This window comes from Bidens hawaiensis, unplaced genomic scaffold (genome assembly GCF_021521415.1).
Source record: "Bidens hawaiensis isolate Kalapana, Puna unplaced genomic scaffold, B.hawaiensis_p1.1 tig00011868_1, whole genome shotgun sequence".
Lineage (NCBI taxonomy): Eukaryota > Viridiplantae > Streptophyta > Magnoliopsida > Asterales > Asteraceae > Bidens > Bidens hawaiensis.
This window is the reverse complement of record NW_027491949.1, coordinates 186,448-199,976: the sequence shown is the minus strand read 5'-3', so window position 1 is coordinate 199,976 and position 13,529 is coordinate 186,448. Positions and strand designations below refer to the sequence as shown.

At 34.0% G+C, this 13,529-nt stretch overlaps 1 pseudogene; it reads right to left on the bottom strand.

The window, feature by feature from the left end:
• Positions 1–7,287: 7,287 nt before the first annotated feature.
• LOC143539377 (thaumatin-like protein pseudogene) lies at positions 7,288–8,002 on the bottom strand (annotated as a pseudogene).
• Between the last annotated feature and the right edge of the window lie 5,527 nt (positions 8,003–13,529).

The following is a 13,529-nucleotide window of genomic DNA, read 5'->3' as shown; positions in this document are numbered from 1 at the left end:
TGGAAAACGTGCATAGATGATGTGACAGATATGCACTAATGGAGATAATAAGGAAAACAAATATTTGTATCACTGTGGACAATTAATCTCGAGTCAAACGTAGAAAATGTTGGATCAAGTATTTATTACTTTTTTTTCATCATCTATATTATTCTTATATTACATATTTATATATTTTTAGAATGTTATCAAAACTTCATCGTGTTGTGGCCTTGTGGGTATCACGCACGCCAAAGAGAAAGTATATGAATATTTTATAATTGTAGCTGGCTATTCATATATATATCTGTTATCATGAATACTAAACAACGGGAGAATAATGAAGTTGTGGAAGATGGTGAACTAAGGGATTAAAGAAATAGAATTTCAATTTTAAATAACTATAGGTTTAGTGAAGTGAAATTAATCTGTGTACAAAATTTGTGTCTTTGTGAATATTTTCAGATAGTATGTTACTCTTTAAGTAAATCAAAACTAAACTTTATTTCCTCCCGATGAGAATATACCAAGAGTATAATATATATCATTACACATTGAGTTTTCCTGTTATACATAATTACATATTATGATGAACTAACAATTAGCTAATAGTTGAAAATGGGTACGTAGGTAGACCTCTAGAAAATGTTATATGAAATCCCTAAACTACAATCCGATACTGAAGAAACACTAATCGACCCCGGGCAGATTACGGATAATCTGGGGGTTAAATAGATGTTTCCCACGAGGGGTTAGACCCGGCAAAGATGGTTCTTCTGATAACCTGCAAAACAGACACCGTGAGCTCGTCACTGAGAAGGGGGGGGGGGGGTACCTCCTTGTGACCACCCTCCGGCGTGAGAATCAGACTAGATTGCTCTTGAATATAAGTGTATATTAAGAGATTGCTAGAGCAGATATCAGGTATAAGATATAAGATACAAGATAAGATGAGATGATCATACCATTTGGGGTATTTATAGCCGAAGGTAGGTTTCCAAGAGGGTATAGCCGGCTGAATAGTATTCCTGTTCTACCAACTGTGGCCTACGCACGTGCCATGCTGGTAGTTGGTGGGTAGGCAGCGGCTGACAGTGACCAGGCCTGCTGTGTACTATTCCTTTTCCACCAACTGCAGGCTATGCACGTGGTATGACAGGAGTTGGTGAGTAGGCAACGGCTAATAGTGACATACAGTACAAGAGCATGCTGCTCGCCATACTGTTGTCAATGAGCTGTCGTATCTCTGGTCAGATCTTTTGCCCATACCTCGTCAGGTACAGTACAAAAGATCCTCCAGTATCGTACGGACTAGCTCATTTGGGCGGGAGTATTCCCCCTCCCGCCTTTGTGCGGGATTGTTCCCGGCTTTGCTCATTCCTTCAGGTGACTACTGAATTATTTTGAGAGCTAAGTGCCTTGTGCGTGTAGCCTTGCTGCGCGGGTGGCCTTCCCTGATGGCTTGTATCCGCAGCTGCGGGAACAGGCGGAGTACTTCGCCATTGGGAGGCATTTCCTGCGGGAACAGCTTGCGTACTGCACGTAAGGACGTCACGTCTCTGAGCATGGTGGGTCCTGCGGATCCAGTTGGTTTCTGCGCAGACGTCTCTCTTCAAGGTGAGTACTGCGGGTCCAACTGGGCTCTGCTGAGACCTACCTCTTCATAATTACATATTATGATGAACTAACAATTAGCTAATAGTTGAAAATGGGTACGTAGGTAGACCTCTAGAAAATGTTATATGAAATCCCTAAACTACAATCCGATACGTATTGTCATCCTTTCAAAAATGACAATTGAGACCTCCAACTTTGAATTTTTCATAAATATGGTGTTGCCTAATGACTTTCAAAATACTTAAATAAGTATGTATACATACGGATACGGATAGTACTGTACGAGTACACATAGTTTTACCCGGGGTTTCAAATATTTACAAAAAAATAACTGTATTTAATATTGACTACATATTTAATAAAAAGAAGTAATAATAAAATCTATTATTCACATTCAAAATGAACTATCGGTGTTGTTTAGTTTTTAAGGAGAAAAAAACTATAAAGCATGGCAAAAACTTCTTTAAAAATTGAAATAGCTGCTAAGAAAATTTGAGATTTTAGTTTAAAAGGAAAAAAAAAAAGAAAAAGAAAAAAGATGCATTTAAATAGCCTTTTAACTGATTATGTTTCTACTTTTCATGATTTCTACATATAAACAATTTAATCAATGTTTTCAACCTGATAAGATCAAGATATATAAAATGGTGTTCTTGCGGCTACGGCCAGGTTCAAGTTCTGTTATAAACAATGGTGTAAACTTGATAGTAGATTAAAGGTGTGTTAGTTGTTAAGGAGGGGGGTGGAAGAAACACTATAAACAATTTTACTTATACAAAATACAATACTGTGTTTTTTTCATGTATATTTTTTAAGCCAGTTAAGAAACACTATAAACAATTTTACTTATACAAAATACAATGCTGTGGTTTTTTCATATATATATATTTACTAGGATATAGCCCGTGTAATATACAGGTGGTTAAAAAAATAAACCAAAAAGTTAAATTTAATAATATACGTAATAACATACACTACTATCTCAAAAGCATATTAAAATATATTTGTATGTCTGAAAAGAAGTTTAATACAACATATTTTTATCTTATGGATTCATAATAGCAAACCTTTTTTTTTGGAACGATCAACTAAGTAACGCTGGGTATTCCGTACGCGGCCCCCATTGGCTAAAGGTAGCCTGAGCCGGCCACGAGTTCGGACAGACGGAACCCCTAGCGGTCCACCAATTGAGAGATTCCCCGGATAAAACCCGACACTCACGCCCGCCAAACGGCAAGACAACAAGGAGCCGATAAAACCAGGTGGGATCAGGACTCGAACCCTGGTAAGCCAGGGTCATCCCTGATCATATCTCCCATATAAATTGGTGATAGTGAGCTTTGAACCCCTTACCTCTCACTAGGAAAGGGAGTGCTCTACCATTGAGCCACATCTGATTTATAATAACAAACCTTATAGAAGAATGATTTTGTTTTAATAGTATAAATAGATGGATTAAAATTAAATAGCTTATTAGGTGTAAATTATAATTTTGAAAATTGTTGAGGTGGAATTCTATGTGGACTGCTTAATTAAAAGCCATGTAAAAACTATATGTTGCTTTAATATAATAGTTAGAAGTTAGATTAAGCCGGTTACTCATTAGTGGTCAATATTAAAAAATTAAAAGTCTGTTTCTTATTTTTCTTTTTTTACTTTTTACTTTTCAAATTGAATACTATTTGATATAAGTGATAAAATCGAGAATGTAAGTATAATAAACGACTTTAATATATGTGAAGAAAATCATTGCATGCACGTAGCCACTAGAGACCGAGACTACACGTTAATGCGAAGAAAATGACATGCCTCGTTGAATTTTTTAACGATGGAATTTAGTGTACAAAATTTTCAATTTTCTTTGGTCATGGGGTTGAAATTTAACATCAAAGACGTACAGGAACTAGCCTCCACAACCTCCTCTATTATGTCATATGGAACAGTTCAGCAAGGGATGTCTATGAACTCATCCGCCGTCTAGCTACCGCTTTAGATGACAAAATATATAGATATAGATAGATAGATAGATAGATAGATAGATAGATAGGAGTTAAAAATGATTCTATTATACCGTTAATAAAATATACGTATAACATCTAACACTTTTTTTCTATATTGATAAACACGGTCCAAAATTCTAAAATTTCTAAGCAGTCGAAAGTCTTGCAACAAAGTCTTACAATTTATAAAATCAAGCAACTATTTTATTATCTACATACTACACAACAAGCTTTTAATGTCTATCCTAAACCATCTAGATGATCTTAAAAGTTTTCCAACTTAAGAAGACGGCTAACATATTCAACACAACTACTACAGAAGAAACCAAATTAGCCAAACTCTGGATAAACATGAAATTTCAATTACTAATAACTATTGGCTTAAACCAGTGGGTTAATGCGGGGACGTGCATGATGGGAATTCTGTTGTCGTTCATTATTGCACCGTCATGGTACGTGCCTGCATACGCTATCACAGCCGAAAAGAAAAACCAAAAAATAAATTCGTAATATTACCAAAATGATATCTACGCGTGTTCGGTTTGTTGTGGCGACAATTCGGCTATGCACTTCAAAACGTAACGTCTTGTAATTTAAAAAAAACATGATCTTAAACCGTTCAAAACGTTTGTGATCTTTTTAATAAAATAAAAACTAAAATAAACTCAAACAAAAAAAAGGGGGAAAGGGTAAAGGAAAAAAGAAAAAATACAAATAAAAAAGGAGAGAAAAAAAAAGGAAAGAGAACTAAAATGGAGTGTGGATGAGATCGGAACATGAGACCATTCGGCTATAGCATATAAAATCACATAGACCACTTCATTAACATATTTTTCCTTATAATTATCGGTTTTCATATAAATATATATAAAAACTAGTGCTGGTAATGTTAGGCATAAACCCAAAAAAAAAAAAAATACATCCAATGAAAATTTTGATTATATAAATAATATAGTATATGAACAAATACGCATTTAACTTTTTATACAAATATAACTGAATTAAGGTGTAAAGGAGTTGGATCGTCCATGAATGAGTTATTCGAAGTTGATAATCAAAAGAGTCAAACAATCTAAGTTTAAATGAGCTTGAACTCTAGTTTAAGGCTGAGTTTATTTGATATGCGAGTTCAGTCATGGTTTCACCTATTGAAGTTGACTAAGCTCGCAAGTATAAACGTGATTGTAGTATGATACTACACATATAGTACTACATATATGCAATATGATACGTTGTATATATGTATTGCATATATGTAATACAACATTTCTTAATTATCTCATGATAAATAGTTCTCTCATGATCCCTTCTTTGCATACCTATGTATGTATATAGATAAAATAATTAATAAATAATAAATGGTCAACAACAAGTTAAGCTTAAGTTTGAATAATTACTCATGAGCCAAACTATAAGCTTGATGCCAAGAGCAAACCCAAATTTTTTTAAATCAAGCGAGCTAAACATTTTAGTGAATTATGTGAAAACGATGTTATAATATGACATAAAGAGTGCCATGCTAATCATAAAATAACAAGAATAAAAATATTTGTCTTAATACATAATAGGATTATATAAATATATATTTTTTTTAATAAAAGTTAGTTTTACTAGTTGTATTTATAACATGAAAAATCTTGTAATTAATATTTTCCTTTATGTATTAATTCTTTATAATGATATGGATCATGAGACAAATGAATCCGTCGTCTAGCTAGGATTTGGTTCAAAAATGATATAACCGATTGAATTGGGATATACCGAGAGGTTCAACCAGCCGTATAATACAACTCCAAGTCAAAAAATAACCCTCAAGTACATTAATAGACATCAAACATGAACCAAACATCACACGGGAACAATAATCGTGTCGAATAGGAAGTTTGCATTTGTATACGAAATTAATCAATTAAAAAATATGTAAAGAAACCAACTTTGGATTTGCAAGATACAAAATTGGTTCATTAACGAATCGTTGTTTAGTATGTTTACTCGTTTTATATTTATTTGCTAGGTTAAAAGTCATTTAAAAAAAATATGGGCCGTAAAAAAATATCGAAAATGTCTTGTTTTAAAACGGTTTGCTGGTTTAAACCGGTATTTTAAAAAAAAAACGGCGGCATGATATTCTAGCAAACCGTCTAAAAATAGCGGCCTCTTAATACCGGTTATCTTACCGAAATCCGGTATAACCAGTTTAACCGGCCGGTACGTAATTTAAAACATTGCCCAGAACACGATGAAGTTTTGATAACATTCTAAAAATATATAAATATCGTATGACATGTCACTTAGCTAGCTAAATATAAGAATAATGTAGATGGTGAAAAAAAAATAATAAATACTTGATCCAACATTTTCTACGTTTGACCTCGAGATTGTCCACAGTGATACAAATATAAAGGCGACTCTAGAGAGTTAGCAATATGAATAAGTGAATAACTACAAAGTATTCACAAAAGAATTATTTGTTTTCCTATTTTTCTTCATTAGTACATATATCTCACATCATCTACTTACGTTTGACTAAAATTAAGTTTTCCACATGCCCATCTTAACTTTGATGACTATACTAGTGTAAACTCTTTTTTTTTACGATATTATTAGTTATGTGGCATCTGTGTTTCTTTCAAAGAGTCAACACTTATCAACCTCATCTTACCCAAGTTTAAATTGTTCTTACTTATCAACCTCATTTTACTCGAGTTCAAATGTTAGAACAATGGTATTTTCCTCTATTAGTGGCATAAATTTGCTGGAATCAAAACAAAACCCTCATGATGTTCTCACAAAATTCTTGCCACGTGCATAATTCGAACCCAAGTACATCCTCATTGTCTCACACTTAACCCATCTAACATTTGCCAAATGAACCAAAGATCATTGACTGTAGAGTGTAAACACTAATCTTTGAACATGAAGAACGACTACAAATCCAATTTCGTGTAGGCAAGTAGTATATCATTATGAATAATGAATATGAATATAATGCTTGCGTTTGTCATCGACAATGATTAGGTATTTGTCCTTGAAGAATTATAGAACACAAGTATATTTTAAGTTTTAAACTGTAATCTTAATATTAAAGAAATATAAAACGATATTTAATGCTTTAACGGTAATACATGTATAAAGTATACTTTAACCATTAATGGTGCTCAAATGTGCTTCATCACATTTTGAAGGTGATGTGGCATATTTATGGCTAAGGTGGATAGGAAGTGACGCCGTCTCCAGTTCCTTAAAACTTAGTCTGTGACGAACAAAAAACTGAAATGATCTTCTTATGTGACAATTGCTTCTTGAAGTCAAATATATATTGTTCGGTTGTGTAAGGCTTATCCAAAACTTTGGTTTAAATCCAATTTCTTATAAAAAAATATGTTAGCAGGCGGCCACTTGCTATATAAAGAATATGGCTTACGCATGTTTTATAGGTACAATGTATTGACCGGATTAGAGCAAGGTCGTTAGGATATGGTATTTGGTAATCATATAAAAATGAAGGGAATTGTTGAAGAAATCAGGAAACTCTTTTGATACTCATCATCAATATAATTATATATCACGTACAACCATTTTATTGATAAAAAAGATGAAATTATGATATAACATATAAGGAAGAAGCCTTATAATTAGACTATCACCTTAATTACTTATTCAGTATATATTACTTATTTATTTCTGGTCTTATATTTCCAACACTTTTTTTAACTTGAATCCATAATTAAATGGCTTCAAGGGCAAAACACAACATCATAGTTGGTTCCAGCTGGGCATGTAAATGTGCTAGTTTGATCATCCTTAGGATAACTATAAGCATCAGGGCACCTCGTCTTGAAATACCTTGAAAAGTCAGTTGGCTGACAACTTCCAGAGTTGCAACAGTATTGATCAGTTTTGAACACGGTACAAGGGTTATTGCACCCACCAGGAGCCCGTAACTGGCTAGGGCACTGGCCATTAATATCTGCTGTACATGAGATACCACGAGTGCACCCATTAGAATTGGGTCTAAATGACAAAGGCACGTTGAATCCATCAACAAGAGAAATGTCAAAGAAATCAAGATTGCTGAATTGATTCAGAGTAAACTCGGCCAATGTGTTGGGTGGTGTACCGTAGTTTTGGCATTGGAGGAGACCGTTGCAATCACCTGTCTCACACCTACCTCGCCCAGAACTATCGAAGTTGCATTTGGTTCGGGGCCATATACGGGCTCCTGTTGTGCCGGCTGCAACATTTAAAGACCATGTTTGGCCTGGGTTAAGTTGTCGGCCACCACCAGGCACTGCACCAGCCCAAATTGTATCTCGACAATTGTTTCGAATATTGAAAACGGCTGCATGGGTGGAGTGAAAAAGAAAGGCCAACAGAAGGAAAGTGGAAAAGGATGAGGTGCTCATTGTGGTTTTGGGTGAATGCAGTGTGAGACTTAACATGGTTTATATAGGCCTAAGATGGTATAGAATTTTCAAATGATATACATTGAAATTTCAAAGGTATTAGTTGAACTTAATGGTTATGTAGGGTTGTTCTTTATGACTTATGAGGTATATGCTCTAAAAATACCAATTTGTGCTAAAAATAAGACAGTTATAATAATTAGATATACGTAGGTATCTATTGGTACATATGTATTTAAAAAATTACACGCAATAAATAGTTCATTAATTTCAATTATAAAATTTATATGTACTATGAATACTTGAGTATCTCTCACCATTACATTTAACAACAAATGTTTGTGACTTGGTAACTAAATGTAGTATGATGTTTACCCTTTTAAAATAGAGATGATGAATTTAAATCCTTAGAAATGTAAATTTGAGAGGTCTTAGTGAAAATAAATTAGCTGTTAAAAGAAAAAGAAGAAGAGTTGGTTATAGTATTTAGTTTTGTAATGTTAACTTTCATAGAAAAGAATATTTATTTTATTTTAGTAATTTAATTTACTCTTTTTTTATTATATTATGTGTGTATATGTAACTTTACAAAAAAAAAAGAAAAGCATTATCTATAATCGTATTTATATATATATTTTTTATATAAATTTACCAAATACATCATTCTTATATATAACTTGTTTTTACCCCTAACTTCTAAGAGCATTCACAACTTACCCTTATATTTTGTGAGATGTGTTTTTATAATATAGAGAGTGGTTTATGGTGTTGTGATAGAAGGAAAATCCAGTAATTTTTCTATATATTTGAAAGTTTATGTTCACTCGCTATAATAATCCTAATAGTTTTTGAAATTGGTTGTGAGTATACAGTCCCAAAATTTTTTATTTTTAATAAAAGTAAACCATGTAGGCGAAATGACACCTGACACATTTCAGCTTAGTTTACAAATTTTATTTTTGAAATTGGCACTAACGCCATGGTTATATCGACACCATGTAACTTAGCATTTCTAAACTTAAACAACACCAATATCCCATGTGTGTTCGCTCTTCCGAGACTTGATCTTGATTTAGCACCCATGCCAAACCATCCAACCTAAAAGTATACGCACATTATATTAGCAATAGCTAAGTGAGATTACATCTTAAATATCTAAGTAAAATATTCACAATAAAAAACTTTCGTTCTGAAAACTCAGTTCATCGTATTTTCTGTGGGCACCATATTTTACGATGCGCCTACAATTTGGTTTGCAAACAAGATTGGTCTCATAATCGGTTTTGGTTCCGGTTAAAAGCTGGTTCCGGTTCACAAACCAGTTTGTATGTTCACCTCTAATTAGAGAAAAAATATTTGTTGTTATAAAAACTAAGTTCAAGACTTTAAAAAGTTAAAGAGAGTTGGATTCGGATTTCTGAGTTAAACATTGATGTTGGATTTGGATCATTAAGATACGAGTTTTGGTCGATTGTTATCAACTGTTAATGACTGCCAATACTCAGTCTACTTTCAACAATTGTAGAAAGGGTTCAATCGGCCATTACCATCTTAAGGAGATTTTAGAGACTGTGGTGGTTATAGATGGGAGGTATAGTAACAATTTGTCGTTATATCAAATGTCAAAGCAGTTTGAGAGATTAGGTGGTTAAAAAAAGGGTATAACAGTATGTTGTTATGTAGGGGTGTGCAAATGACGGTTTTGCTCGGTTTTTACCATTAACCATAACCGTATATATAGGAACACAAACACACATGTATATTCATCTCAACTTAAGCATACTTTAATTCTTTTTTGTTCGGTTCGGTTAATGTACGGTTATGAGATGCTGTTAACCATAACTGATTAATCGGTTAATCGAATAACCTTAACCATAACCATCGATTAATCTCGGTTATTGGTTAATTCAGTTATATGGCGATTCAGTTATTAGTTAACCTTTAAGGTTTGCTCATCCCTGTTGTATGGAAAACCAATTTGGTTTATATGGTTAGGCGGTATCATATGAAGAATACTCTTTGCAACAAATGGATATAAAATTGGTCAACACAAATTTCCTTGTGCCGGCATTTCATTCCTTTTTACTTCGAATGCCACATTAGATTCAAAGCAAATTTCCTAGCATTGATGACCGCGTTTAATTCTTAACTTTACAATTTAACATATGCACTCACTGTCACTGACATGCAGGGAGATATTCAAATAAGAACTAAAAAAATATTGAGAATTGCGAGTATCATGTAATACATTGTAGTTGGTATTTTGATTGAGATACATAAGATGGTTATGATACCGCGTTCTCTCTTCCACCATCTTGATTATTTCTAATGCACTATGTACAAGTACATTTATGAGGATTTCACAGTTATCAATATTTTTTGTTTTGAAAATAATGCATTCATATATCACGAACAATTGGTGACTGGTACCAAAGGTCTAACCGGTTCATCAGTTTGTAACCAGTTTTTTATCCGTCTTATATTGGGCTACACTTGCCTGCTTTGGGCTTGACCAGTTTTGGACTTTTGGTTTTCAGCTGTGGCCTGCAAATTGCCTTCCTACCTATTATAAACATGTTATGATATTTTTTTTATGATATGATAAGTGATGGTTTACATAGTTTTAATTATACTCAAACAAAAACTATCATTTTTAGCAATAAATCAGTGTGGATAAATGACGTTTCAGCCTTGACTCACTGAAGAACACCATCAATGAGACACATTCCCATCATTGTGGGAAAACCCTTTGAGTCTGATTTCAAACCGGAGACCATAAAATCCTAAGTCTTAACCATCATCCTATATCACTGGACCAGAAGGTCAACTGCAACTGTAATAGGAAGTGATTTGGACATCTTTTGTCGACTACTCTTAACATGTAAGGTAGGGCATTGACGTAGGCTGTCGCGCTCTACTCAAACAATTAATTTTAAGACTTAAATACCTATAATAAGTACGGGTAAGTAAGGTCGTCTTCTCAGGGACTCAAGGAAAGTGCAAGTTTATTTAATTTATAACTAATTATTTAACCTAAGCGGACAGACGATGTCAAGCGGTTTTTAGGAAAAGATTTAATTAAAACTAATGATTACTTAAAACGATTTGTAAACAATATTAATTAAAAGTATTCATTCTAGGTTCGGGTTATGTGTTCCATACGTTAATCACATATTCTTTAGTCTTTGGTATTATAATAATTGCTAGTCCTATGGTTTGATTTATGATGACAAACGATACCCTAACCGAATTGTTGAAACAAATGCACCCGGCCACCACAATTACCAATTCTATGTCTAAGATGATTAACTCAATGATAAGGTTTGATGATTCTAGTCCAATGACACAAGAGCTTAACCCTAAGTGTTGATGAACAACCAAACAAACGTTACACAAATCAATAATCGCAAACTCAAGCTTTAAGCAACCAAATACTAATTAAGCAAGACAAATCATATAAAATTAATCAAGCTATATTCATGAAGCACAAGAATCTGATCATAACAGTATATTACACAAAACCTTAGCCTAGAACGAACACACACGACTAGCCGGACATCGACATAATCGTTAAAGCACTTATCTTGATGAACATACGATCATAGGATAAACCGGAAGCTTCGGGATGGCTGAAAGTCGCCCTAGAACACCTCTTCTGCCTCTGGAAGTCGTTCTTTCCGAAATAGGGTCGAAAAATCGTTTATATAGTGAAAACCCTAACTTTTGCCGACATTGAGCATCTTCGCGTATCGCGAAGTTGCATGTCCTGTATCTTCGCTATACGCGAAGATGCAACTGACTTCAAATTCAGGTTCCTCTCATTGAGAAACATGAAATTCATATAGTATGGATTCCGTAACTCATTTTCTACGCCGAGATATGCCCGTTTTACTAAAAGACACTTTCCTGGTAACCCATCTTGTTCAGTTTTCACTTCGGCTTCATGTTTCTCATACAATCCTCTCCCGAATCCTTCCTAACCCTCAATACATGTTTCCCCATGCTTCCATCTTCTCGAGGCTTGCTTAATCTTCATCTGGATGGCTCTGAATTAGCTCGTTTAAGCTCCTTAACTTCCAATATCCTGAAAACACATAGCAATGCTTGAAGTACCAATGTTCATTCATTTATTTACCTAAATATAACTAATTAATATATAATAATAACTAAATTTTACTCAACCATCACATCCCCACACTTATCCTTTTTCGTCCCGAAAAAGATTTTTGCAATGGAATCAGAATCAGAGATCATTCTCAAAATATTTCATATATTATCTTAATTAAGCACAAAGAACACAAAAACCGCGATTGCGACCCACGCCTTAATACTTACCGGGAAAAATAAGGTGTGATAGTTTTATTAGTTCATATGATTAAAATGGAACCCACACCTCAAAGCCCTGAAGCCGCCTTACCATGCTTCATTATAGTTTTACCGAACCAGACCACCCCAACCTGACTTAAACCTTAAGATTAGATGATCAAAATTTTGCATATTTGTACAATTTTTCAAGCCCATATGTAATAGCTAAGAAAATCTTGGATATTTTTATCGAAACAAAACCCAAACTTAAGTATTAAAGTCTACCAAAATAGCCACTAGATACGATTAAAGTGCAATTAGGTAACCAACTAGTAAATAGCCCCCACTACATGGCATACCCCCGTTATCAAGCAATACCCCGAAGTCCATCACCATACGTGAGTAGGCACGAATTCATCTGTAGGGCTTACATATGACGTGTCCCGTGTGGTCCGTTTCTTACCGGCAATGAGATGCGAGTGCGTGGACCCCATATGACTAACAGCGTGAATGATCAAGTCAGTAGTGAATTTGAACTTTTAAAGCACTTTTTGTGATCATGTTTAATGACTTATGAATTGGCAGATAAACTGCATGTTTGCTCTTTTTAAGCTTATTCCGTAACTCATTTTCTACGCCGAGATATGCCCGTTTTACTAAAAGACATTTTCCTGGTAACCCATCTTGTTCAGTTTTCACTTCCGCTTCATGTTTCTCATACAATCCTCTCCCGAATCCTTCCTAACCCTCAATACATGTTTCCCCATGCTTCCATCTTCTCGAGGCTTGCTTAATCTTCATCTGGATGGCTCTGAATTAGCTCGTTTAAGCTCCTTAACTTCCAATATCCTGAATACACATAGCAATGCTTGAAGTACCAATGTTCATTCACTTATTTACCTAAATATAACTAATTAATATATAATAGTAACTAAATTTTACCTAACCATCAGGCATTTAATTTTATGTTAACTTTGGTAATGAATTGGTTTAGTTGATTGTAAGAGCATTCCCAGCCCATTCCTTAAAATTGTCAAACCCATATAATTTAGGATAAATTTTGAGAAAACCATCAAAATCAACTCTCCAATCCATTCCCTATTATATGGATGAGTTATATGACAACTAAAGTAAAAACCTAAATATAGGGACTCACTTTTGATCTATACCATATAATATATCAACTATCTCCCTATCACCATCTAACCTCTCTATAATAAAG